This window comes from Dryas octopetala, chromosome 6 (assembly GCF_963921425.1).
Source record: "Dryas octopetala chromosome 6, drDryOcto1.1, whole genome shotgun sequence".
In the NCBI taxonomy this organism is placed as follows: Eukaryota; Viridiplantae; Streptophyta; class Magnoliopsida; order Rosales; family Rosaceae; genus Dryas; species Dryas octopetala.
This window is the reverse complement of record NC_141371.1, coordinates 20,622,271-20,650,034: the sequence shown is the minus strand read 5'-3', so window position 1 is coordinate 20,650,034 and position 27,764 is coordinate 20,622,271. Positions and strand designations below refer to the sequence as shown.

The window sequence follows — 27,764 nt, the reverse complement described above, 5'->3', positions numbered from 1 at the left end:
ACTATACCATAAATTTTTTTTTACGAAAATAATACTAAAAAATTAAATGATTGTAGTTTCATTTATAATTCATGATAAAAACATACAAGCTGCAATTGTCCACGACGAGTTTTCATATTCTGAAAATGCATCATTATAGCTTCATTATCAATACAATCAAAAACATCTTTCTCAATGTAAACAATCAAGCTATCGCTCAACCATTGATCTCCCATTTTGTTGTGGAGTGGACCCTTAATAATATTCATGGCGGAAAATACCCTCTCCACTGAAGCAGTTGCAAACAATAAAACCAAAGCTCATGCAATAAGCAAATACACATAAGTATATGTTTGATCCAACTCTTTCTCCACCAATTTTTTCGCAAGATCACCAATCCCTTTCAATTTTGAAAAATCACTACTTGAACGCATATGATGAATATAAATCCTAAGTTGATCTTCAAGTACCAATAGATATCGATCCAAAAAATCTTGAGGATACAATTGAGCAAGGCGAAGTAGCTTTTGTATGTCAAAAGCTACAAAAGAATTATCCATACTCAAACATGCCAAACAAATAAGTAACCCACTATTTACCTCATTGAAATGATTCTCCAATTCCACAAGTTGTTCATCAATGACATAAATAAAGAGCACCATATGATAATGATGATGATATGTTTTTATTGGAGCATTGCGCCGTGACCTCTTTCGAGCTACATATGTCTCATCCATGTTAGGAACCTCAATATAGTTTTTGGCACAAAAAGATGGTACTTGATCAACCAAAAGATCAAACTCATTATTTCTCATATGATGTAGTATTTCCTTACACTACAAGAAAAAAGGGTTTGGGAGAGGAACGAAATTCGTCGCCCAAAGCAGAGTTTCGTCGCCCAAACATTTGGGCGACGAAATTGGTTCGTCGCCCAAACATTTGGGCGACGAAATTGGTTCGTCGAACGTTTGGACGCCCAAAAGGTGACGCCCCAGAGTTTGGGCGACGAACTCGTAATTTCGTCGCCCAAAGACACCTGGGACAACGGATTTTTTTCGTCTCCTAATACATAAAATTCGTCTCCCAAAGCATGTTTAGGCGACGAACAAATTTTGTCACCTAAAGCTGGTTTGGGCAACGAACACCCTTATTCCTCGCCCAAAGCATGTTTGGGCGACGAAATTATCCGTCACCTAAACAAGATTGGGAGAGGAATAACTAATTTCCTCGCTCGAACGTGGTTTGGGCGACGAACTTATTCGTCGTCCAAAGATAAGTTCGTCGCCCAAAGATGGTTTGGGCGACGAATATCCTTATTCCTCGCCCAAAGAAGGTTTAAGCGACGAATAATTTCGTCGCCCAAACATGCTTTGGGCGAGGAATAAGGGTGTTCGTCGCCCAAACCATCTTTGGGCGACTAAATTTGTCCGTCGCCCAACCATATTTCGGGCGAGGAATAAGGTAATTCGTCGCCTAAACCTTCTTTGGGCGACGAACAAATATATTTGATTTAAAAAAAATTTTTTTATTTAAATTATATATATGAATTTAATATTTTTAAAAAAATCTTTATTCAAAAACTATATAAAACAAAATTAATAAATTTATATATCCAAAATATCCATACAAAGTATAAACAATTGAATTAATACATACATACAAATAACTAATGGCCCCCTAAGTCAGTAGCATCATCGACACCGGTGGAGGAGTCTGGCATGCACTGGTCAATGTTGGGCGGCAGCACAAACCCAGGTACAATCCTGGCCAACTGGCCAAACATTTGCTGCATCTGCTGCACCTTACTCGTCTGCTCCGCATATGCCGCTCTCGATTCTTCTAGTTGACCCTTCAACAGCTGCACTTCAGTGGTCAGGTTGACTAATTCTGCAGATGGCTGAGATGAAGACCCGGCGCTGAGATCACGAACCCGACCCGCTCCCATTCCGCGTATCTCCCTACCACGCCTAACACCCAGTGTCTCCGTCATAATACGAAGACCGGCATCGCGATCGGGGACTGAGATCGACTCCAACGGAGTGTCCGGAGGGTACTAGCTAGCCACCTCCTCCAAATAACTCGTCTTCTTGGCGAGCATCTCAGCTTTCAAAATATTATACACAAGTCAGGAATTAGGAAATCAAATACAAATATTTAAATTTGTGAAATAAAACTAAAATATAAAAAACTAACGTGCTTCACCTTGCCCTTGTCGTTGCCGGGTCGGGCATAAACATCCCTGTAGTTGTCGACCTCCGGAAATTGCGAACCAGCCTGAAAAAGAATGTAATGTTGACAAAAACTCAAACAATACTAAGGAATATATATATTAAATTAAATAATAGCGCACCTGACGATACGACTCCACCCGGTATGAGAAGGGCATGGAACCACCATGATGATCAATCCTTGCGGGCGCTTTCCGGTTCTGAAGATTGGCATTCGACTTCCTCTGTTAAATATTAAGCAAATTGTAAATGCACATATTAGTGCATACACAATAAAGGAATAACATAAGAAAAAATAATTTTGAAGTCCTAAAATGATATAACATACCAAAAATTCCGGACTCTGAAAATGAGTGCACAACCACTGCCACTGATCAAGCCGAGCTGCCATCTCCGGAGAAGGGCTGGCCAATGCCTCAGCTGCCGATCCAAACATGTTATATTCTCTGTGCAGCTCGTGCTTCCATTGTGTGTAAACTTTTCTCAATAACTTCTCCATATACCTAACTACATCCGGATCCTCCATCCGAATGTCATAGTTTACCTGAAAAAAATGCAATTATCAAATTGTTAGAAATGATCAAATTAATCATTTTATATTAATCGAAATATACTCACAGAAATGGAGCCCATAATGCTCCTCTTGATGGTGTCATCAACCTTTTCCCAACTGGGGAAAAGCATGGGGCATTCACCACGGATAATCGATCCGACAAAGGAAGCGAAAGTACTATGGACCTCCTTGTTCGGTCGTAGGTGATCTTGCTCAAGAACGATTCGAATCCTCTCGTTCGTCGTGCGAGTGATTCGCGATGCCTTCAACCCTCTACTTTTCCCCCTCGTGGTTTTGGTACCTAGAAAAGCAAATATAACATATTAATTTCACAGTAATCTTATAACATCTAAATAAAATTAAACATAAACACAAGTGATGTGAAAACATTTTTCTTACTCTCTGATGATGAGGCAGTACGAGTGGATGATGCAACATTATCATATGCACTATAACGGTGACCACGTCGGGCCCTCCGTGCCGACTGAATCGCAGACCCAGTACTAGATGAGAGATCTGGGGGTATCGCCGGGGTCGATTCGCCCTGGGCTATGAGGTCGGGCTGTACTGCAGGGGCGGGCTGGGCTGCAGGGGCGGACATGGATGCTGAACTGGACCTCCGAGATCCACCCCTGTTCGAGATCAAACTCATCTGCACAATTCAATAAATATTTATGTTAGTAAAAAAGAAAACTAAAGTAATAACTTACTAATCTGAATCACCATTATCAATTACTAATATGAATCACCATTATCAATTACTAATCTGAATCACCACTAGAAATACTCATTTCATCATCATCATCATCGATACCATCAACATCATCATCTTCATATTCATCTTCATCTTCATCTTCATCATCTTCATCATCATCATCATCGATGAAATCATTAACATCAATTCGGAGAAGTGGCCCAAGATCAATTGATAAGACATCGATCTCAATTGGAGGAACATCATGTATCTCGACTTGTTGTATGATAACATCATTGTTGTATGGATTGGGTATGGTCGAAGATGAATCCTCTTGATAGGCCACGTCATCCTGATTTTCTTTTTCCGGAATATCCCATATATTTCGATTCTGAATCATCTGAGCTACTTTCCAACCCACACCCGCCTTAGGGTCATCCAGATAACATACTGGTTTTGCCATTGTGGCAAGAATAAATGGATCATTCTCATACCATCGAGTGTTTGTATTCACAGATATTAAGTCGTAATCGAGTTTAATACTGTTGTTCCTATTCGGGTCTGTATTAAACCAATGACACTTAAATAACATAACTTGAAAGCGATGCGCAAGACTTGATGTACACTCGTCAGCTTGCCGTAGAAATCAACCGTGCCAGTCTTTAAGTTCTCTACACAAACCCCGCTATTTTGAGTGCTCAAGATGGCATCTCGTTCTACAGTTAAAAACTTGACTTCATTCACATTACATTCGGAAAACGTTTCAACCCATTGAATACCACTCGCCAAACTCATTAACTCCTTGTATAACGGCGAATTATCATCAGTCAGCTTTTCCATCTGGTAAAAGACAATGGAATTAATATATTACAAAAAATTTACAAACACATGAACGAACTGATCATTATTGTCAGTAATCACTTACATGTTCCTTAAACCATTTAGGAAACAATTCCCGATGCTTTTTCTGTACACGTTCCATGTCCCATCTTGGATAGTCGCGCTTCATTAGTTCCTCATGCTCAATGCGTAAAGAGTCAACTTCTTCGCAATTGTTGAGTATGAACCAATGAGCCACCTCCATATCGTGTTTCGAGAATTCAACAGCTGATTTAGGGGCTTCGCCAAATGGTCGTGTAATTTGAGAAAAGACAGAAAGTGTCTCATTTTTTTTCACCACCGTCGTCGTTGCGTTGGGGGCGATTGAATGATGTCTCAACACTGCTGAGATACATTGCACAGTACGTGATGGATTCATTTGCAATGTATGCCTCTGCTATGGAGCCTTCGGGGCGTGCCCGGTTTCGGACGTACCTTTTGTAATTACCCAACATTCTGCAAATGTAATTACATAGTGAGAAAACTTTTATGAGTAACATAGAGCTGAACTTGGAGAATAGTAATGAAATAGTTTAGGAATTGTTACCTTTCTATTGGGTACATCCACTGATAACTGACCGGCCCAGCAAGAATTGCCTCTTGCGGTAAATGTATCATTAAATGAATCATCATATCAAAAAAGGCCGGTGGAAATATTTGTTCAAATTTGCATAGGATGTACACAATCTCATCTTTCAATTTTGACATGTCCGACACGCGCAACGTCTTAGCGCAGATATGCTGAAAGAACCTCGACAACCCAACAATCGGTTCAACCACATCTTCGGGCAAAAACTTTCGAATACCCACCGGAAGCAGACGTTGCAATAAAACATGACAATCATGACTTTTCAAGCCCAAAATTTTTTCAGAGTTGATTTTCACATTTCGAGAGATATTGGCCGCGTATCCATCTGAAAATTTGACCGATGCAAGAAACTTTAAGAATTCTTTCTTATCCACAGGCTTCATGGTATAAAATAGATGTTTCTTTATCATTTTATCACCTTTCTTCGTTAACCACAAATGTTTCATGATGCCCATTTCTTGCAAATCTTGTCGAGCCTTAAAATTGTGTCCTTTGATTTTCCCTCAATGCCCAAAATTGTCCCCACCAAACTTTCGCACACGTTCTTCTCAATATACATTACATCGAGATTGTGCCTGATTTTCAACTTGAACCAATACTCCAACTCGAAGAATATCGACTTGTTTGTCAAGTTTAGATGTGCAGGTGACCTTGGCATATTTCGTTCTTTGTTAGAGGGATGTTTACCAATCCGGCCAAATTCTAAGTTATTCAACTGCCTCAAGATGTCATCACCAGATAATTCTTTAGGTTTCACGCCCATCTCATTTTTTCCGTCAAAGGCCTCCTTACTGTGACGCCATTTATGATCCCCCGGCAACCATCTTTGGTGGCTCATATAACATACTTTACCACTGTGCCAAGCGAAAGTTATATCTTTATTACAAGTAGGACATGCCATATAACCCTTGGTGCTCCAGCCTGATAAATTCCCATAAGCTGGGAAATCATTTATTGTCCACATGACTGCCGCACGCAAGGAAAACATTGTTTCGGTGGACTTATCATATGTCGGCACACCATTTTGCCACAATTCTTTCAGCTCATCAATCAACGGCCGCAAATATACATCGATCTCCTTACCAGGGGATTGCGGTCCTGGAATTAATAGCATCATAATTGTGAATTCTTTTTTCATGCATTTCCAGGGAGGCAAATTATAAGGAACCACGACCACTGGCCAAGTGCTGTGAGATGTGCTCATATTTTCGAATGGATTAAATCCATCAGTAGCAAGTCCTAATCTAACATTTCGTGGATCTGCTGCAAAATCCGGATATATCTTGTCAAATTCTTTCCATGCGCTTCCGTCTGCAGGATGTCTCATCACATCATCCTCAACCCGCTTATCTTTGTACCACCTCATGTCACTTGCAGTATGTGTCGACATGTACAATCGTTGCAACCTTGGCTTAAGTGGGAAATAACGCAACACCTTTTGGGGAATCTGTTTATTTCTCTCTACAGACTTGTTCTTATATCTTGGTTCATTGCACACAGGGCATTTATCCTTCCCTTGGTGTTCTTTGTAAAACAATACACAATCATTCTTGCATGCATGAATCTTTTCATATCCCAAACCGAGATCTTTCAACACCTTATTCGCAAGATAATGGGTTTCAGGTATATGATTGTTCTTTGGAAGCATTTGTTTCAAAATCCCCATCAACTGATCATAACTTCGATTCGAATGTTGATTAAGTACTTTCCAATGCATTAACTCCACAACAGCAGTTAGCACTGAGAACTCTTCACAACCAGAGTACAATTCCCGCTGAGCTTGTTTCAACTATCTCTCGTACTTATCAAACTCTTCTCTTTGAACTTCGGGCAACCCATCATCTTGATCCATATTATCGCTCTCTGTATCATCCTGACTGACGTCGTGATCTAGCGATGCATATGGATAAGCATCGTTTATTATGCCCATCACTTGGTCATTATCATCAGCAACAGATTCAGTAGGCTGCAGAATTGTTCGGGTCTCCGAGGAAGTCGAAGCATAAACTCTCGGTTCACCATGATAATACTATGTCGTATAATTTTGACTTCACGCACTGTCTTCCATAAAGAGTTGTTACAATTCCGGCACGGACACCTTATATTATTCTGAGCATTGACATGTTCCTGTGCAACTTGGATAAATGACTCGATCCCATACAAATATTCATCACTAACACGATTCGTATTACGTATCCACTGTCGGTCCATGATGCCTGTTTCCATATTACACGACAATTAGAAAACGATGCGTCACCATTATTCGTCTCCTTATGCCTCCGGTAAGGGCCCTATCCCATTCGAGAATGCACATATGTGTCGTGGTTGTTGGCTCACACGACGTAGTTTCGATCTGGGAAAATTTCGGCAGCATCTTCCTATAGTTCTCCAAGTGCACGACGTAGATATTTAAAACAAATATCTAGTATGCACTCGAAGAACACATAAGGAGATGTTGCCGAAATTTTCTCAGATCAAAATCACATCACATGAACCGCTAACCACAACACATAATTGTGCACTCCCAAACTGTCCATGGGTAATTTGGACAATTCAAGAATCATATTGGAGCGCAGTCACGCCCAGCGCCCATGCGCGCGTCCAATAGACTCTCGAACGGGTCTAAGGTGAATTTAAATTTAGTGTACAAAGTTATCCACTGATAACTTCGCACGACTAGTTAAATGTACAAAGTTATCGATTGATAACTTCGCACAAGCGCTTCGTGCCACATGACCTCACCCAGTACTTGAGGAGTGCTGGACTACGTCATCGGAAATTTTGCAATTACAACTAAACTAAATGTAACATACAAACTAAACTATAATTAATCTAACAATATACATATAAGCATACAAACAAACTATTAAATTTTAGCATATAAAAACATACAAATTAATTAATCAATTTTATAATTAATTTTAACATACAAACTAATTCACTCAAAAATTTAATACAATTATATATGAAACATTAAATACTAAATCATACAAAAACTTAACTAAAAGATAGATTAAACACATACCTCACCAAAAATGTAATTATCCTTCACAACAAATGCAACACTATCCTTCCTTCACCAAAAAAATAAATCATTGTCAAATATGAGCCCAACATCAATCTAAATTCAGATTTCACAACCAAACCACTAAATTAAAAAAACCCACAACATTAACTAATTACCACTAAAATCAGAAATTTCACAACCAATTTATGCAAAATTCACAACAAGTACAAAATCCACAATATTAGAAAACATAAAAAACAAAAAATACCATAAAAAACAGAAAATACAAAAAAAAAAAAAAAAACAGAAAATACCATAAATTCAAAAAAAAAACAAAATACCTGTGTTGGGGGGGTGTTGAGCTGGTTTCGGCTTGGAGGGGGGGTTTTGGGTGAGCTGGTTTCGGCTGGAGGGGGATGGGTTTCGGTGGGGGTGGGTTTTCGGGGGAGGGTGGGTTTCGGCGGGGGTGGGTATTCGGGTGGGGGGTGGGTTTCGGCGGGGGTGGGTTTTCGGGGGGGTGGGTTTCGGCGAGGGTGGATTTTCAGGGGAGGGGGGGTGGGTCTCCGATGGGGGGGGGGGGTTTTGGGTTTCGGGGAAGGAGGGAGGATGAGGAGGGAAGAGGAGGGAGTAGGGATGGCAAAAATCTTCGCGGGGGAGGATCCCCGTGGGGACCCGATCCGATTAAAACACAAATGGGGGAGATAAACGGGGCCGGGTTCGGATTCGGGGATTTAAGCGGGGACCCGAGTCGGGGGCGAGGCGGGTATGGTTTTGGTACCCCCGACCCCGAACCCGCCCCGTATACATATATGTATATATATCCTAATTATTTTAATATTAAAAATATAGGCACATCAACATGCTTCCCTGGGGTTCGAACCCAAGGCCTTAAGGAAAAGCCACCAATGCCTTAGCCATCAGACTAATGGGAACTAGTGATCATAACATTCCAATCTCTTTATTTATACACATATTAGATAATAAAATTAATACCCTAAACCCTGTATCTTCTAAACCATAAACCATAAACCCTATACCCTATACCCTATACCCTATACCCTAAACCCTAAAGGCTTAAACCCTATATCCCCTAAACCACCATAAACCCTAAAGCCTAAACAATAAACCTTAAACCCTAAATTATAACCCTAAAGGCCTAAACCATATACCCCTAAACTATAAACTATCCCTAACCCTAAATTATATTAATTACTCTATACACTATACATTAAATTTATAGTAGTATTTGGCCAAAAAAAAATATTATAGTAGTATATATGGTATAGGGTATATAGTATATGGTATATGGTTTAAAGTATAGGGTATAGGGTACACGATTTAGAGGGTTTAAAGTATTTTTAATTAGTTTTTGGAAAACACTATTAGTACTCCAAAAATGTCATCATATACTTAAACATGTACAAATTTTCTCTTATATTTTTTGAAAATTGGAGTGCATGATGATTTTGTTAGAGTGCCAATAACATCATCCTTAGTTTTTATATGAAATTTATTATATAAATTATAAAGATATATATGCAATTATCTATTAAATTAGTATCAAACCTATTTGTATTAAAGTTATAACCTATTTGTATCAAACCTATTTGATTAGTTTGAATTAGTTTATACTATATGTTTATAAAGTTACAATTTACAAATATATTTATAGTATCAGTATATGTTTAATTAGTTGGTATATGTTTATATATATATATATATATTAAAAAAGTATGTAATTATAGTATCTATGTTTAATTAGTTTATATCTTATTATTTATTAGTTAAAAGAACCAAACCCTAAAAGGCTAAACACAATTTTTCCACTTTTCTTCATGATTCATAGATCATGCCGCCTGTATCTCTCTCTCTTCAATCTTCCCCTTCTTCTCCCTCACTGCGATTTCTCTCCCTCTCCTCCCTCTTTCTCTCACTTCTCCCTCTCTCTACGATCACCTTCTCTGCTCGCCATCGCCGTTCGCCGCTCGCCATCGCCGTTTGCCATTCGCCGTTCGCCGCTCGCCCCTCGCCATCCTCTCATCAAGACGTCCATAGCCCATCATCTTGAGGGCTCTCTGTTTCGATCTCTCTGCCTCTCTCTCTCTCTCTCTGTGTTTCATCTGCTTGGAGTTTTAGTTTCTTATTTGTGTGTTTTGGTTGCAGTACAATGAAATCCTTGGAAAATGAGCTTCAAAGACAGTGTATGAATTCAAGCTCTTATATTTCTTCATTGTTCAAGCAAACCCAGTTTAGATTTCTCAAAGTTTTGAACTAGTTCTGTCTTGGGTCTTCCTGGGAATATTTGCAAATGGGTATTTGATAGATTGGTCATTTGTTGAGTGTTTCTGTGTGTTCAATTGGCGCAGCTACAGAGTATTTGATGAGTATGAACTTGACTGGTTCATCCAAATTGGGGTTTGTTGCAAGGCAAGGTTGGGGATTCGGGGCGGGTTTGGGGAGTGGCTCCCCGGCGGGGTCGGGGGCGGGGAATCCCCGTTTAAGTATCCGGGGAAATGGGGCGGATTCGGGGAAGAAAAAAATTTCGGGGGCGGGGGATGGGGGTGGCACCCCCGGCCCCGACCCGCCCCGTTGCCATCCCTAGGAGGGAGTGGCCGGCACGCTGAGAGGGAGTGAGAGCTGAGAGCTGCGGGAGGAGGAGGGACTGCTGCGAGGGCGAGGGAGTGAGTGAGAGAGAGTGACTGAAGTGAACCCAGAAATGGGTTAAACTTAAAGACTTTGGGCGACAAACATGAATTCGTCGCCCAAAGTAACTTTAGGCGAGGAATTAACAAGTTCGTCGCCCAAAGATACTTGGGGCGACGGAATCAAGTTCGTCGCCCAAAGTCGTTGACTTTAGGGCACCGTTTTATCCCGCCATAATTTCAGAATTTGGGCGACGCACCGTTCGTCGCCCATAGCTACATTTCGTCGCCCAAAGTTGAATTTTTTTATGAACCATGATCGTTCATACGTTCGAGCTCCAATACCAAACTTCTAGATCTCCAATTGACCTAATATTTTAGAGGAATGATCTTTGAGTGACAAACTAATAAATGAACGGTTCAGATCGTTAAAAACACAATCGACATATAAGGTTCCACATATAAATCAGTGGATTTTACACTTAAATAATAAAATTCTATTAACTATTTCGTGCAAACCTTGTCGATTCAATAATTGTGAAGACAATAACGTCATTACAACAATCATAGTCGTTCATTATATATGTTCATACTCAAAGATCAACCCTGGAAAAAATCGGCTCACAGAGTTCATCTACCCGTTTGATTATTATTATAAGAATCAAGATCGTTCATACATCCTAAATGCCAAACCTAACTTCTACATCTCCAATTGAGTTAATTTTTTGCATGGATGATCTTTGAGTGGGGCACTAAGGAATGATCGGTTCGGATAGTTAAAAACACAATACAAAAGTGATCTTCTACATACAAATACACTTGAAGAGTATAATTATATTAACTTTTGGGTAAAAATTTTGGCGATTCAACAATTTGTGAAGACTACAATGTGATTTCAACGATCGGAACCGTTCATTCTATTCGTTTATACTGGAAGATCATCCCTGCAAAAAATCGGCTAAATCGGAATTCATCTCATACTTCGATTCGTATTAGAAAATTTACAATCGTTCATAAGTTCAACCACCGTTACCTAACTTCTACATCTCTGATTGAGCTAATTTTTTGCATGGATGATCCTTGAGTGGGGAATTAAAAAATGAATGGTTATGATCTTTGAAAATACAATCGTATCGTATGCTATTACATATATAAAATTGTAAACAAAAAAGTATTCTTACTTTGGGCGAGGAACTACAAATTTCGTCGCCCAAAGTTATCTTGGGCGAGGAACTTCACAATTCGTCGCCCAAAACCACTTTGGGCGACGAAATGTGAAGTTCCTCGCTCAAACCATTATTACAAAACAATCATTCCTACATTCGAGCTCTGATACCAAATATTTACATCTCCAATTGACCTAATTTTCTGCAAGATTAATATTTGAGTGAGAAACTAATAAATGAGGTTGTATATATACATGAACGGTTTTTGCACTTGAAGAATAAAATTATATTAACTCTTTCGTTAAAACCTTGTAGCTTCAATAATTGTGAAGACCACAACGTGATTATCACAATCAGAGCCATTCATCATATATGTTCATACTCAAAGATCAACCCTGGAAAAAATCGGCTCAATCGGAATTCATCAACCCGTTCGATTATTATTATAAGAATCAAGATCATTCATACATCCTAAATGTTAAACCTAACTTCTACATCTCCAATTGAGATAATTTTTTGCATGGATGATCTTTGAGTGGGGCACTAAGGAATGATTGGTTCGGATCGTTAAAAACACAATACAAAAGTGATCTACTACATTTTTTCATTGAAACTTTGTCGATTCAAGAATTGTGAAGACTATACTGTAATTTCAACGATCGGAGCCGTTTATTTTATTCGTTTATACTCAAACATCATTCCTGCAAAAAATCGCCCAAATCGGAATTCATCTACTCCATTGATTAGTATTAGCAATTTCTTGATCGTTCATACATTTGAGCACCGTTACATAACTTTTACATCTCCAATAATCCTAATTTTTTGCAATGCTGATCTTTCAATGAAGAATTAAAAATTGAACGGTTCGGATCGTTGGAAACACGATCGCATTGTATGATTAACATACATATAATTGTACCAAAAAAAAAAAGAAAGGGAATGACCCTTTGGGCGACGAACAAATTCCTCACCCAAAGAGTCTTTGGGCGAGGAATATGTATATTCCTCGCCCAAAAATGAGTTTGGGCGACGAAATATTTTGTCACCCAAAGTATGTTTGGGCGACAAATTTACGTTTTCCTCGCCCAAAGACACTTTGGGCGACGGACATGTATATTCCTCGCCCAATGTATTTCTCAATTAATTGTTTGTCGCGTATGTTTAGGCGACGAGATGAGTTCGTCGCCCAAAGTTACTTTCGGCGAGGAACGTGTTATTCGTCGCCCAAACCTCTTTTGGGCGTTCGTCGCCCAAACCTTTATGACATTGAGCGACAAATGTTCTTGTTCGTCGCCCCAAATTGCTTTGGGCGACGAATATATGTTCGTCGCCCAAAGTTTCGTCGCCCAAATATGTTTTTCTTGTAGTGTTACATGCTTTGACTAAATCCATTGTACTCACAATCTCTTGATCTTTCTTTTGTAATGCTTTTGACAAAGCATTTGTGATTTCAATATAGATCTCATTAAAAATAGGTGAAACATAAATTGAAAAGATAGTATTTCTCTCAATAATCTATTTGCTTCACCCACACTATCATTGTAGCGATTATCAACAATCTATTCAAACACCTTCACAACCGATGCAAACATGAAAATCAAACTAATCAACGTACCATAATGGGAGTTCCAACGTGTATCACCAGCACGTTTGAAACTAGATTCTTGATTTAAGCCTCGACCCGTTTGAAGAAAATCATTTTCAAAGACTTCCATAAGCTCTTTTTGGAGTTGCTATCTCAATGCATCACAACGCTTACAAGATGCTCCAATAATATTAACCACACTATTACAAGATGTGAAAAAAGTGGCAATGTCGGCATTTTTCTTTGCAACAACAACAAGATCTAGTTGAAGTTGATGAGCAAAGCAATGAACATAAAATGTACAAGGTTTTTCTCTCAAAATCTTTGTTTTAAGGCCATTGAACTCACTTCTCATATTACTAGCTCCATTATAACCTTGCCCTCGTAGCTTGGAAAAGCTCAATTTGTTGAAAGAAAAGAATGCATCAATGGCATCCTTTAGTGCACTAGAAGTGGTTTCGGCAACATGTCGGACCCCCACAAACCTTTCAATTACTTGCCCTTTGTCGTCCCCATAACGCAACACCATAGCCATTTGCTCCTTTATTGAAATATCACGTGAATCATCCACCAATATAGAAAAAGTCGATCGATCTTTCATATCATTCATGATAATCCCAATGGTTTCTATGGCACATGCATTAACAAGATCTTTTTGAATTGAAGGAGCTGCTAACTTAAGATTCCCTAGGGCATTTTCCAACACAACGGCCTTAACTTTCTTATCATGATATGCAAGAAATTGCAAAAGCTCCAAATAATTTCCCTTATTTCTTGAAGTGGCACTTTCATCATTCCCATGAAAAGAAAGTTTTTGTCGCAACAAAAACTTTGTTCAATCAATTGATGCATTCAAGCAAGTGCGATAAGCAATACGAGCTTTGTCTGACTGTTTTTGCACAACTGTTTCAATATGTGAATTTTGGTTTATTAGATTCATAACAGCTTCTCTATATCAATTGTGAACATTGCCAACCGGCCCAACATGCGTGCTAAACTTTTCTCTCCCCTTCTTCCAATTCCTGAAGCCTACCCCAGTAAAGACGTTACTACCTGCTTGTTCAAAATTGAATTTAAATAGATAGCAATAAAGGCAAAATGCAGCATCTTTAGATTAATTATACTCCAACCAATCAAACTCATCAAACCTTGGGTAATGAAGCGTTGATCAATTCCCGATTGATTAGTTTGTGGGACTATATGACCTCTAGGTTGACAAGGTCCCTTTTGGAGATATGTTCTTCGGATCTCATCTTGCATGTCCCTTTTGTAGATATGATTTTTAAGGTCAGACTATTAATTAGAACAAAAACAAATTCAACAATTAGAATTTCTGAAACCCTAAACCATAATAACCACAAGATCATTACTTTGAACATTAAGGGACATTTAAATTGAATGTTTTTATTACTCTTACGTTGGACATTTACACAATTACAAGTAATTTAAAGCCTTTTTGGAGATAAAATACATGGGTCTATGAGTCCAAACTGTCCAATCCCCTATCCACCATCATCACTCTTACTCTCTCCACATCCTCCACTCTACCCACATTGCCATAAATCTTCATTAAAAGCTCAAAATTGTATTCATTATCAGGCTCCAATTCAAAGAGCCTCTCAGCAGCAATCTCTCCAATATCTACATTTCCATGAAGGTAGCAAGCATAAAGCAATGCACCCCACACAGTTGGACCAGCCTCAAACTCCATTCCTTCCACAATGATACCATAAGCTTCTTTGATTCGACCTGCTCTTCCGTAAAGATTCACCATGCAAGCATAATGTTCCATAATTGGGCTAATTCTATATCTATTTTTCATGGCAGAATATAATCTCTCCCCATCCTTCACCAAACCCAAATGGGCACAAGCCGATAATATAGACACGAATGTGATACTGTCAGGCGAGAAACCAGCACTCTCCATCTGCTCGAAATAGAGCAAAGCTTTGGGGTTTTTCGAATGAGCTGAAATCATAGTATTCCATGTTATGACATCCCCCTCAGGCATATGACGAAACAACCAACGCCTTTGACTCAACTCACCGTGATTGGAATACACAGCAATCAAGGAATTGGCAATGGACAAGTTCCACTCAACTCCATGCCGAATCGCCCATCCATGAATTTGAACCACAAGCTCCAACGATGGCAGGGCAGAAAGAATTGTGGATATAGCAACAGAGTCCGGCTGGCACCCTTCGTGCAACATCTGGCGAAAGACGTCCAACGCCTGCAACAAAGGCCTATGACGCATATAACTCGTGAGCATGGTGTTCCAAGAAACCGAGTCCCGCTTAGCAATTTTATCGAACACTTTCCGAGCCTTCACAATGTCACCACATTTAGCATACATGTCCACTAGTGCATTCAAGATGAACCTATCGTCGAAGAAACCCAAACGCGCTACATGCCGATGAACAGCCTCGCCAATTTGAACGAACCCTATTCCCCCACAAGCTTTTAAAACTCGAGGGAACGTGAGCCGGTCTGGTTCAACCCCATCTTCCTCCATTTGAAAGTAGAGCGCCATAGCATCCTCATACAAACCCAATTCAGTGTACCCTGAGATAAGCGAATTCCAGGCAAAAGTCGACGCGTCCCTCTTAGACATTTGTTCGAACACATGGTGAGCCTCCTCGATATACCCACTTGACGCATAGAGTCGAAGAGGCCAACATTTCTACGTAAAAGGCTTGTGGGGATAAGGCGGTGAATTCGAAGACCGTAGTTCATGGCTTCTAAGCGGTAACATGTTTCTAAAAGGGAAGCAAAGATTTCAGTGCCAACAGCTATGCCATTGTTAATGGATGCTTCAAGGTCCTTGACGATGGCATCGAGGGCTTGGAGTTTGGTTTGGGTGTAGGGTTCACAGTTGATAATGAGTGGGGTTGGAGTTGATTTTGGGAAAGAGAGATAGTTGGTGCTTTGCTTTTGGTGATTTTGTTTTGGCTTCTTGTTTCTCTTGCTATTAGAAGAACACTGGTTATTCAGTTATAGTCACAACAAGCAATTAAAAGTCCTTGAGGATCAAGGCAAGAAGAACCTAGGCAAGGTAGTTGTTCCTTACTTGCCGCACAATCGTTAGGTTAGAAGTTAGAATTCAGCGCAAATCATACAATCAATCAAGCACAACACATTTTGTAGACCGGCCATTTTGGTCGTGCAGTGGCACACCCGTAAACACAATCAAGGACTACTAGTGTTCTAGTTAGAATTTCGGCCAAGCTCGCCATGAATTTTAGAGGTAACATAATTTGGCACGCTCGGTGGGATACAACATTTGGTGTATGACTGTGACAAGATTGTTCCATAAGACGATCGAGAAGTTTCTTGACGAAATCGTTAGGCGAGGGGTGACCGCCGAGGAACTAAAGGCTATCATGGCTGAGAGCGATTTTCCTTTAGGTGAAAACCCAACAACGGTTGAACAACAACACGCGGCCGAGATGCAAGCAACTGCTGGCATATCCGTCAAAATACGAAGCATCCAGGGCAGAATGAGGGTCCTGGAGCGATCAATGACTGACATGCAACGCGGCATAGTAGAAGAAATTTGTGGCATTAACAACGGCCTGGAGGGGGTATAACTAACTAACCCAATTACAACCATGAATCGTTTGGCCGAGTTTATCCAATTAAGGAGACAACGCGACTCTGACGGCAAGCATATATCGTTTGGGTGAGATCATGCGAGCAATGATACCGGCTCAAAATTTGGGAAACTAAGTACCGAATCAAGTCCGACTGAACAATAGAGTGGATCACGCCGCACAACAACCTGCAGTCGAGGTTAATGAACAAAGGATTGCAATCCGCCCACCACCACTTGAGCTAGTCACTCCACAACCGGTGTAACAGCCGAGGTACATTGAGCCGTATGCGAGAAATAATAGGAATTGTGCTGTAAACGACAACGATGCAAATCTCAACAGAGGTCCAAGGCAGGCGCTAAGAGGGATGTTTAGGAATGCTGAAGAGGAAGCAATTTAGCACAGCCAGCCAGTTACCATAGCCACCGTAGAGAATCTCCTTCAGGAATATATGGGGGATCACGGCAGACGCCGAAGGTCGGCATACACTTTGCCGTTCACGGCATCGGTTTTGGATCATGAATATCTAAGGAACTTCAAGTAGTCGTATTTTAACATGTTCTCTGGCAAAGAAGACAGGATCTTCCATATAAGGGAACGAACAACCACAATTAAAACAAGATTAATGAACTCAATTAAACCTCGCCTGATCTGGTGTGATGCGTCTTAATGTTACTACTTGCACCTGCGTCCAATTGCGTGACACACGTCCAATGCGAGATCCAACAACTGTGATTAAATGCGCTAGTTGTTGTTGGCGTACGCGCTACATAGGCGCTTTGTGAGCATGCACGACGAATCATGTCGCACCACATGGGCGCTGTCAGCACCTTGCCAGCTGCCACATCAGCAATTCCTATTTTCCTAATTTTTAAATTTCTCCAAACTTAAAAAATTCATTAAAAAGAGCTTAGGAGTCTGAAAAATTTCCTGAAAAATCCTACTAATTCATCTCACTTAGGACTATTTATCTATGACCACAAAATAATATTTTGACTTCCATAAATTTCTCTAGAAGTTTTAACTTTTCAAAATTAATTTCGAACAATCAAAATAATATTTATCAATTTTGGAAAAATCATAACTTTTCTCCCAAACTTCAATCAACACAAACTAAATTTCATTGGATTCATATTGACAAGTATTTTCTAACCATGGTCCCACTTTGACCATTTGACCCAAAAAAACACAAGGGAATAATTTCTAATAAATCACCAAAAAATTCGAATAATTAAAGGAAATTTTATAAATCACCCAAAAATAACTTCAAATTAGATCTCGAAAAATTTTCAAGGTGTCACAAGTTGTAACTTGGATTCCAACTCCAAGAGAGGTAATCTTGAAGGGAATGGTTTTATTTCACTCTATAAAGGTGCCGACTTCCATATTCAACCTACTTAGAACCTATGACTTAATGAAATTATTTGAAATTTTGAATATCATGCTTCCCACTTAGTTTATTGAAACCCATAGTTTCCTTCACTACGAGACGCTCTTATTGTGATGGTGGGCGTGGTCTCCTCCAATGACTAGGTGGATGGATAATCTAAATCTCGATGGATAACAATATTGATATGTAAAAAGGGTAAAAGCAAAGAGATCACGAGTTAAAATGAACAAAATACCAACATATTATTTATCAGCATGAAAGTACATCAACAATTTGACTGTGAGAGAGAGAAAAAGAACCACCTCTTGAGAGTGGCGAGCAGTACATTGTCTAAAACTGCATTTTTTTTTTTGGTTAGTTGTCTGAAATTGGACATTGATCACCTTAAATTTACAAAAGAAAATTCTATTCATACCAAACATTCTCACTACACCCAACATTTACTTTATTTTTTTTTCATTTTTTCATTATACCCAACCCAATTTCCTATTATACTCTTATGTTAGTAAAACCTACACTAACATTAGAATTATCTCCTTACCTACCATCACTCTCACTCCTATACCCAAAATCACTCTCACACCAATACCCAAATACCCAAATCATCATATACCCAACTTCTACAACCAAACCCAAACCCTTCCCACCGAAAAAGCAAGCTACAAACGATCAAGCCCATCTGTGCCCAATGCAACGAGGACTTGCCGCCACCATCCCCGTGGCCAAGGCTAGCCCTCCCTGCCGGTGCAACCACCCACTGCCACCACCGGCCAATCAACCTTACATCTAATTCAAATAAACAGTGGCAGCCCCACTTATTTCCTTTCTTTCATCAATAAGATAAATCAAACACATTTTTTTAAGTTTTTTGGATTGATTTTTCAGTCTTTGATAAATATGATATTTTTGTATGAGTTTTAAAGCAATAATTTGAGTATTTTGTGGGTAAATAAGGTTTATGAGTATTCATATCAAAGAGGTTCGTTTGGTACTGGTATGTCGAATACGATGATAGTATTCGATAGCCAACCACCAAATTAGTTTAGAATTTTTGAAACACTCCCACCAAATGAGTCAGAAAATGTTTGTTTCATATGTGTATTTGGTGGGAGGGTTCCCAGTACTTGTGAATTGTTTGGTAGATGCCATGCTTTATCAAAGACCCTCATATTTGAAACACTTGTGAATTGTTCGGTAGGTTCATTTTTTAAACACTCCCATATTTTCTCTTCTTTTTCTTCCTTTTTTTGTCTTTATCTTCTTTAGCCCTGCAAACCAATAATGTTGCAACACAAATAAAAACAAATCTTGATAAGAAAATGAGAGACAAAAAAAAAAGGTCAGATTTAATTTGGTATATATCAAGGGTATTTCTAACTTTTCATGTACAAAAAGAGTTATAAAAAAAATATGGGTGGAAAAGTGCTTTATTCAGTTGAATTTCCCTTTGGCTTTTGTAAATATAAGAGAAAATTATTGGTGCTGAATAAGCAAGACCCTGCCTACTATGTTCCCATCACTGCATAAGGACCCACCAGCAATGCATTATTGACCTAATCAACCAATGAGTCATGTGACCAACACTGAGATAGATATGAACGAATACAACTCAATCTCCTCTAAGCAAAGCACAAGCAAGATCCAATAGAAAATTTGCAGCCGACAAACCCCTATCAGGTTCTGTCCGGCTGCATAAATTGTTGATGATCTATTGATGTAGATTATTTTATTGTCCTATTTCAGACACCAAGCATTTCCTAGAGTGAAACTGTGAAAACCAATCAAATTTTGCAGCTACTTAGAAGATATATAACTTGTATGAACATCAAGCATGTGTATTGCAGACCACGAATGCATACTTATTCTGCAAGAATGATTTGGGCCCAATAAGATGAAATTGTGATGCATTATATGCAAGAAAATAGGTTGTCTTTTTTAATTTCTTTTTTTTTTTCTTTTTCTCGGGACTTTGCTGCGAGGGTAAGTACTTTAAAATACTAGAGCTACAAGCCTCCGGTCTATAATTATCAATAGTGCAAGCTGTTGGCACGTTAATTATTGGATTATCATTATGACTCTAGACTTTATAAGCATCATTATACCAAAGAAAAGAGAATGTCTTGAATGATGAACAAACGAGGTATCAATTAATTATTGGGATATGTACGGCTTTGTGAATCATTGGGCTAAATTATACCAAGTTATAAATTAATAATAAGACTAATGCAGAAAAAAGATGAACGTGGAGACTTGTAATCTCAAAGATGATGCAGATCGAAAACAAAGAAAGAAAAGTATAGCTAAGAAGCTTATGTGGAAAAGAAAGTCGACATAAACAAAAGATTACTAGGCCAGCATAGACCCTATAAAAAAAATGGGAATGTACCTTATAAATTTAAGAGGTAGCACTTGCAACATCGCATGCATGTGCAAATTTTGTATATTATACAACTATTGAATATTACCTCATGGTTGGACTTTGGTTTTTATAATTATAAGTAGTTTTCTTTTATTTCAATTTTGGTCATCTATCCTTAACATGCTCATTTGCATGTGGACTAATTTCTTTAATTAACCATTTATTTCCTAACTGCTTCCTTATTCATTTTATGAAGCAACGATGTTCGGAAACTATGATTCCCTGTGAAATTAGAAGTGGAGAAATGTCAAACATTTTAGATTATGATTTTTAAGGTCAGACTATTAATTAGAACAAAAACAAATTCAACAATTAGAATTTCTGAAACCCTAAACCCTAATAACCACAAGATCATTACTTTGAACATTAAGGGACATTTAAATTGAATGTTTTTATTTACTCTTACGTTGGACATTTACACAATTACAAGTAATTTAAAGCCTTTTTGGAGATAAAATACATGGGTCTATGAGTCCAAATTGTCCAATCCCCTATCCACCATCATCACTCTTACTCTCTCCACATCCTCCACTCTACCCACATTGCCATAAATCTTCATTAAAAGCTCAAAATTGTATTCATTATCAGGCTCCAATTCAAAGAGCCTCTCAGCAGCAATCTCTCCAATATCTACATTTCCATGAAGGTAGCAAGCATAAAGCAATGCACCCCACACAGTTGGACCAGCCTCAAACTCCATTCCTTCCACAATGATACCATAAGCTTCTTTGATTCGGCCTGCTCTTCCGTAAAGATTCACCATGCAAGCATAATGTTCCATAATTGGGCTAATTCTATATCTATTTTTCATGGCAGAATATAATCTCTCCCCATCCTTCACCAAACCCAAATGGGCACAAGCCGATAATATAGACACGAATGTGATACTGTCAGGCGAGAAACCAGCACTCTCCATCTGCTCGAAATAGAACAAAGCTTTGGGGTTTTTCGAATGAGCTGAAATCATAGTATTCCATGTTATGACATCCCCCTCAGGCATATGACGAAACAACCAACGCCCTTGACTCAACTCACCGTGATTGGAATACACAGCAATCAAGGAATTGGCAATGGACAAGTTCCACTCAACTCCATGCCGAATCGCCCATCCATGAATTTGAACCACAAGCTCCAACGATGGCAGGGCAGAAAGAATTGTGGATATAGCAACAGAGTCCGGCTGGCACCCTTCGTGCAACATCTGGCGAAAGACGTCCAACGCCTGCAACAAAAGCCTATGACGCATATAACTCGTGAGCATAGTGTTCCAAGAAACCGAGTCCCGCTTAGCAATTTTATCGAACACTTTCCGAGCCTTCACAATGTCACCACATTTAGCATACATGTCCACTAGTGCATTCAAGATGAACCTATCATCCAAGAAACCCAAACGCGCTACATGCCGATGAACAGCCTCGCCAATTTGAACGAACCCTATTCCTCCACAAGCTTTTAAAACTCGAGGGAACGTGAACCGGTCTGGTTCAACCCCATCTTCCTCCATTTGAAAGTAGAGCGCCATAGCATCCTCATACAAACCCAATTCAGCATACCCTGAGATAAGCGAATTCCAGGCAAAAGTCGACGCGTCCCTCTTAGACATTTGTTCGAACACCTGGTGAGCCTCCTCGATATACCCACCTGACGCATAGAGTCTAAGAAGCTTCGACGAGATGCCAACATTTCTACGTAAAAGGCTTGTGGGGATAAGGCGGTGAATTCGAAGACCGTAGTCCATGGCTTCTAAGCGGTAACATGTTTCTAAAAGGGAAGCAAAGATTTCAGTGCCAACGGCTATGCCATTGTTAATGGATGCTTCAAGGTCCTTGACGATAGCATCGAGGGCTTGGAGTTTGGTTTGGGTGTAGGGTTCACAGTTGAGAATGAGTGGGGTTGGAGTTGATTTTGGGAAAGAGAGATAGTTGGTGCTTTGCTTTTGGTGATTTTGTTTTGGCTTCTTGTTTCTCTTGCTATTAGAAGAACACTGGTTATTCGGTTTTGTTGTGTGGAAACTTAGCGGTTGCAAAGTGATCACCATTTGTGAACAATTGTAACGGAAGAAACCAAAAAACAATTTCTATGAGTTGCTTGTAGAATACGAGTTGCTTGTAGAATACGAGTTACTGGGCTACTAATTGATGGTGCTTCGGGGCCAGGCTCTTCTTTTTCTTCGAAAGAGGTTGCGGCTTCTCTTCGTCCCAACTAATCGATGGTGCCGTCTAGCTTATCTCAAAAACCTAATTGGAATAATTAGAAAAAAAAAAATTAATAATAACAATCAAAACCCTAATTGGAGTAATTAGAAAAAAATGAATAATAATAATCAAAATCCTAATTGGAATAATTGGAAAATTAATAATAAGGAATCAAAAGAGACTTCAATCAACGAGAGAAAGAGAGAGAGAGAGAGAGAGAGAGAGAGAAACACGCTACCAGGAGAGTCCGAGTTCAGATCGTTGTGTGCGTGTCTTCTCTTTTCGTTAGTCTATATATATAGGCTCAAGATTTTTTGGAATACAAGAGTAAATTACAACTTGCAACCTTTCATTTTAATTGTTTTCAATTTCTTACCTATTCTTTGGGTTAATTGCAATTCAAGCCTCTCAATAGTCTACTCCATTTTTGCTTTACAATTTTGTACTCCTAAGAATTGAAACCTGAATAATACAAAAATTTTACTTCACAATTTCAAATTGATGCAAAACAACAATACAATAATGGGATCTTTTTAAGTACTAAAAGATCAAATAGGGGAAGAAAATTGTAATGAAAGATCAAACATACTGATACCTTAGGCCAGTGAGACTCTCAGGCAGCTCGGTGAGAGAGGGTTTTTTTTTATCTGAGACACAAAATTAGCTAATTAACATCAAAATAAGCCTAAAGACCCTAACAGAGAATTACAAATCGAATCCCTAAATCCCTAAATCCCTAAATCGAAACCCTAAAAAGTAATTACCTTTAAAATCCACGATGGGAGACCTAAGAGAATCGGGATGATGGGAGATCGAGAGAGCCGACGATTGTGAGAGCTTGATGGAAAAACAGAAAAGTGACGAACAGGGATCGAATCTGGGTGAGGTCTTTGGCGGCGCGAGAGAGTCACGAGGGAGAGGAGTGACTGGGTGAGGTCTTCTGTGAGAGAGGGCGACGCAAGAGAGTCACGAGGAAGAGGAGTGACTGGGAGGAGTCTTCTGTGAGGTCTTTAGCCTTCAGGTGAGAGTGTTCAGTTTTAGGGTTGGGTGAGGTCGAGGGAGAGGAGTGACTGGGAAAGTCTCGAGAGTCAGAGAGTGGGAGGTGAGTGAATTACTGAATTAGCTGTTTTTTATTTTTTTTGGTCAAAGTGAATTGGCTGCTTTTTTTTTTTTTTTTTTTGGTCTCTTCGGCATTGCTTTTGGAGGAGGGCCAAAAGGGCTTTTAAAAGGGATTAATACCATTTTACTCCCCCGACTATTACACTTATATTAGTTTGCTCCCCAGACTTCTAATTTGGAAAATTAAGGACTCTGACTTTTTTAATTTTGCCAATTGAGGTTCTTTTGTCAATTTACACATTTTTTATCCAAATCTTTGAGGCAAAATGGTCCCTTCCAATTAGATCTTATCATTTTTTCCTCATGCATCATTTTTTCTCTTTTATTTCTTGCTAAATTTTGCTTGATCATCTCGACATTTTAGATGAAAAATGTATAAATTGACGGAATAACCTTAATTGGCAAAATTGAAAAAGTCAGGGTCCTTAATTTTCCAAATTAGAAGTCTGGGGAGCAAACTGAAACATGTGTAATAGTCTGGGGAGCAAAATGACATTAATCCCCTTTTAAAATGATAAAAGTACTTATTTTTTATAAAAAAAAAAAAAATTGGTGTTTGGCAAAAAAAAAAATAATAAGGACTTGTTTTAAAGTGCTTCTATAGGAAGTGTTTTTGTTTAGTAGCGCTTTTGCAGATAAGTTGTTTGTTGTTTGGGTGTCCAACATGAAAGTGCTTCTTTACTAAATAAAAGTGCTTTTAATGTTTTACAAAGTGTTTGGCTGCCTAATGAAAAAGTGCTTCTAAAATTGGAAAATTATTAAAAAAGAAAAAATTCATCACAAATTTCTATAAATATGTATTGATCAAATCAATTATTATCTTACAATTTTTTATAGTGCCTAATTTTAAACCCCTTAACTACATTCAAAATTTGCCTAAACCTCCACCCATCTAAAAACTCTTTTAAAACCCTCTAATACTTACAATTCATTTTTTAACCCCTGTAACATATTGCCAAATTGACCTTATCATACGCGCACCAAGACCCACCTTACTCAACCCATCTGACACACGCACGGGCCCAAAGACAAGTAGGCTTCAAAGGGAGTTCGAACCCAAGACAAGTAGGCTTTAAGAGATTACCCAAACACCTTACCACCTGGACTGAGGACTTTGATGTGCAAAGATTGGCATTTAATGATATTTATACACATTTTAAAAGATAAGAAATCTTTCTTATTTCTATTTTAATTTTAAAAATTGTGTAATTGTTTTTTTATTACTAATTTAGTGTAATTTTTTTGTTTCAAATTTAGTGTAATTAATTTTTTATTGCAAATTTAATTTAACTATTTTTTATTGCAAATTAGTGTAATTAATTTTTTATTGAAAATTAGTGTAACTATTTTTATTATAATTTTTTTCACATATAAAGGCATGTTATATAGTAGTGTGATCGATTCAGTTTCAATGTGATCGATTCAGTTTCAGTTTCATCGATTCAATCTCAGTGTGACTGATTTAGTTTCAGTGTGATCGATTCAGTTTCAGTGAGAGAATCAGTTTCAGTGTCATCCATTCAATCTCAGTGTGACCGATTCAGTTTCAGTGTGACCGAATCATTTTCAGTGTGATCGTTTCAGTTTCAGTGTGAGCGATTAAGTTTCAGTATGATCAATTCAGTTTCAGTGTGAGATTCAGTTTCAGTGTGATCGATTCAGTCTCAGTATGATTGATCCAGTTTCAATGTGATTAATTCAATCTCAGTGTGATCGATTCAATCTCAATGTGATCGATTCCGTTTCAATGTGAGATTCAGTTTCACTGTGATCAATTCAATGTCAGTGTGATCGATTCAGTTTCAGTGTGTGATTGATTCAATCTCAGTGTGATCGATTCTGTTTCAGTGTGAGATTCAGTTTCAATGTGATTAATTCAATTTCATTGTGATTAATTCTGATATGTGTGAAATTGAAATTTGGGAAAATGAAAATATTAAAATTTTAAAAATCGTAATTGTTTTGTAACAAGCTTGTATGTTGTATGTTCGGCCTTTTCGTTTTGTTTTTTTTTTTTTTTTTTGAATTATAGTTTTAGGTTTTATTGGGCTTGTGGGATTTAATTGCATGTTATTGTTTAGTAATTGTGTACAATCTCTATTATAAATATCTGATAGTATATAGACTTTTTTTATTGTAATTATTTAATATTTGTTAAACTCTATAAATTAAATTAATCCATTTAGTATTACAATTTGTTGTGTAGTTGGGTTGGTTGGGAATAGTATGTTTATACCACTTGTCTTGAGTTGGATTCTCCATGGCTGCTTTATTTTTTCTTTAGTTAATTTTTACTGCAATGTTGGCTATGTAGCATGTGGGCCAAGATGGAGAAGTAATGCATGGGCCAGTGAGCAGCGCGTGGACCAAGGCACGCATGGGCAACTAAGATTAAACAACATAATATTGTTTTCATATTGATCAGGATTTAGGGGGAGCCAACTAAGGGGGTATCAATTAATTCTAAGAACACTAGAGGTTTGAAATAACTCTACTACTAATTGGGGGTTATTAATTATTTACTAATAATTAATAACCCCCATAATGATTATAATGATTAATAGTTATTCATTATAATGATTAATAATTATTTATTAATAATTATTAATCATTATCTTTAAAAAATTAATTATAAATTTTTTAAAGATAATGATTTTAAAGTCCAAATTTGGGCAGCCATTCCTTTTTTGGTCCAGCTGTTTAAATTCAATTCTAAGTAAGCCCAAACACTATCTACCCGGTCCACATTATAACTTTTCCGTCTATGTCCGTCTCTCTCCTAGTACTCCCTATCTGATTTCTCTCTCCTCACTGACGTACAGTACATCCTTCATTGATTCACTAAGCACTAGCTCTATATCACATTCATAAAATGGCTCACAAAGCCTTAACCATCGCTATTATATATCCTCTTTTTTCTTTCTTCTTAATTATTTTCTCATGCACTATTTTCTGGCCCTTCAAAAGCCAGCTGCTAGCTACTTAGTTCCATCCAAGGAGTAAAATTTTGAAATTTTTGGCGAAAATTTCGTTTTTTAGGGGTATGAAAATTTTAACACCATACCAAATTAATTTCAAAAAATTTCACCAAAATTTTTTGAAATCCTCGAAATTTCGGCGAAATTTTCGATTAGAGACCAGAGACCAAATTTTCGATTAGATATGTTCTTCGGATCTCATCTTGAATATTAGGGCTATAATCTGCCATTTGAGTTCTTAATCCAAAGTCTGCTTGAAGATTAGCCAAAATATCATCTAACCCACTTAAAGTCGAACCAAAACTTAAATTAGACGAATTATTTGAACTACCCGTTGGACATTTTCTTTTAAAATATCGTTCCATAATTCTACACATGTAAACCAATTTCCAATAATCAATTTATCAAATTTATCAAGTAATAACAATAATTAACCAAAATCCAATAATCAACTTAATATAATAAAAACTCATAATCAATTAATCAAATTATTAAAAAAAATAATCAACAACAATCCAATAATCATATTAATACAATAAAAATTCATAATCAATTAATCAACCAATAATTAAATCAACATCAAGAAACCACTAATTAGTCTAATTTAATCACAATAATCTTATCAATTAATTAAAAAATATCATATATTATAAATTCAAACTTACTTGAAAACATAAAATTCAAATTTTAAACTTGAGTTTTGAAGGGCACTGGGCAGCAGCCAGCAGGGGCGCGGCGAGTAGCACTG

At 38.1% G+C, this 27,764-nt stretch overlaps 4 pseudogenes across 3 annotated transcripts; all 4 read right to left on the bottom strand.

Annotated features, from left to right (window-relative positions):
• Positions 1–62: 62 nt before the first annotated feature.
• LOC147283173 (uncharacterized) lies at positions 63–27,381 on the bottom strand (annotated as a pseudogene).
• On the bottom strand, positions 1,966–6,126 carry LOC147283176 (uncharacterized; annotated as a pseudogene).
• On the bottom strand, positions 14,773–16,310 carry LOC147283175 (pentatricopeptide repeat-containing protein At4g25270, chloroplastic pseudogene; annotated as a pseudogene).
• On the bottom strand, positions 21,104–24,030 carry LOC147283174 (pentatricopeptide repeat-containing protein At4g25270, chloroplastic pseudogene; annotated as a pseudogene). Of its 3 annotated transcripts, XR_015122902.1 has the most exons (4): positions 23,684–24,030; positions 23,515–23,566; positions 23,296–23,381; positions 21,104–22,961 (listed from the first exon to the last, which is right to left on the bottom strand). The product of XR_015122902.1 is annotated as a pentatricopeptide repeat-containing protein At4g25270, chloroplastic pseudogene, transcript variant X2 (transcript). The 3 variants fall into 3 exon arrangements; XR_015122901.1 differs by lacking the exon at positions 23,296–23,381; XR_015122903.1 differs by lacking the exons at positions 23,296–23,381; positions 23,515–23,566; positions 23,684–24,030 and adding an exon at positions 23,158–23,290.
• Positions 27,382–27,764: the final 383 nt, after the last annotated feature.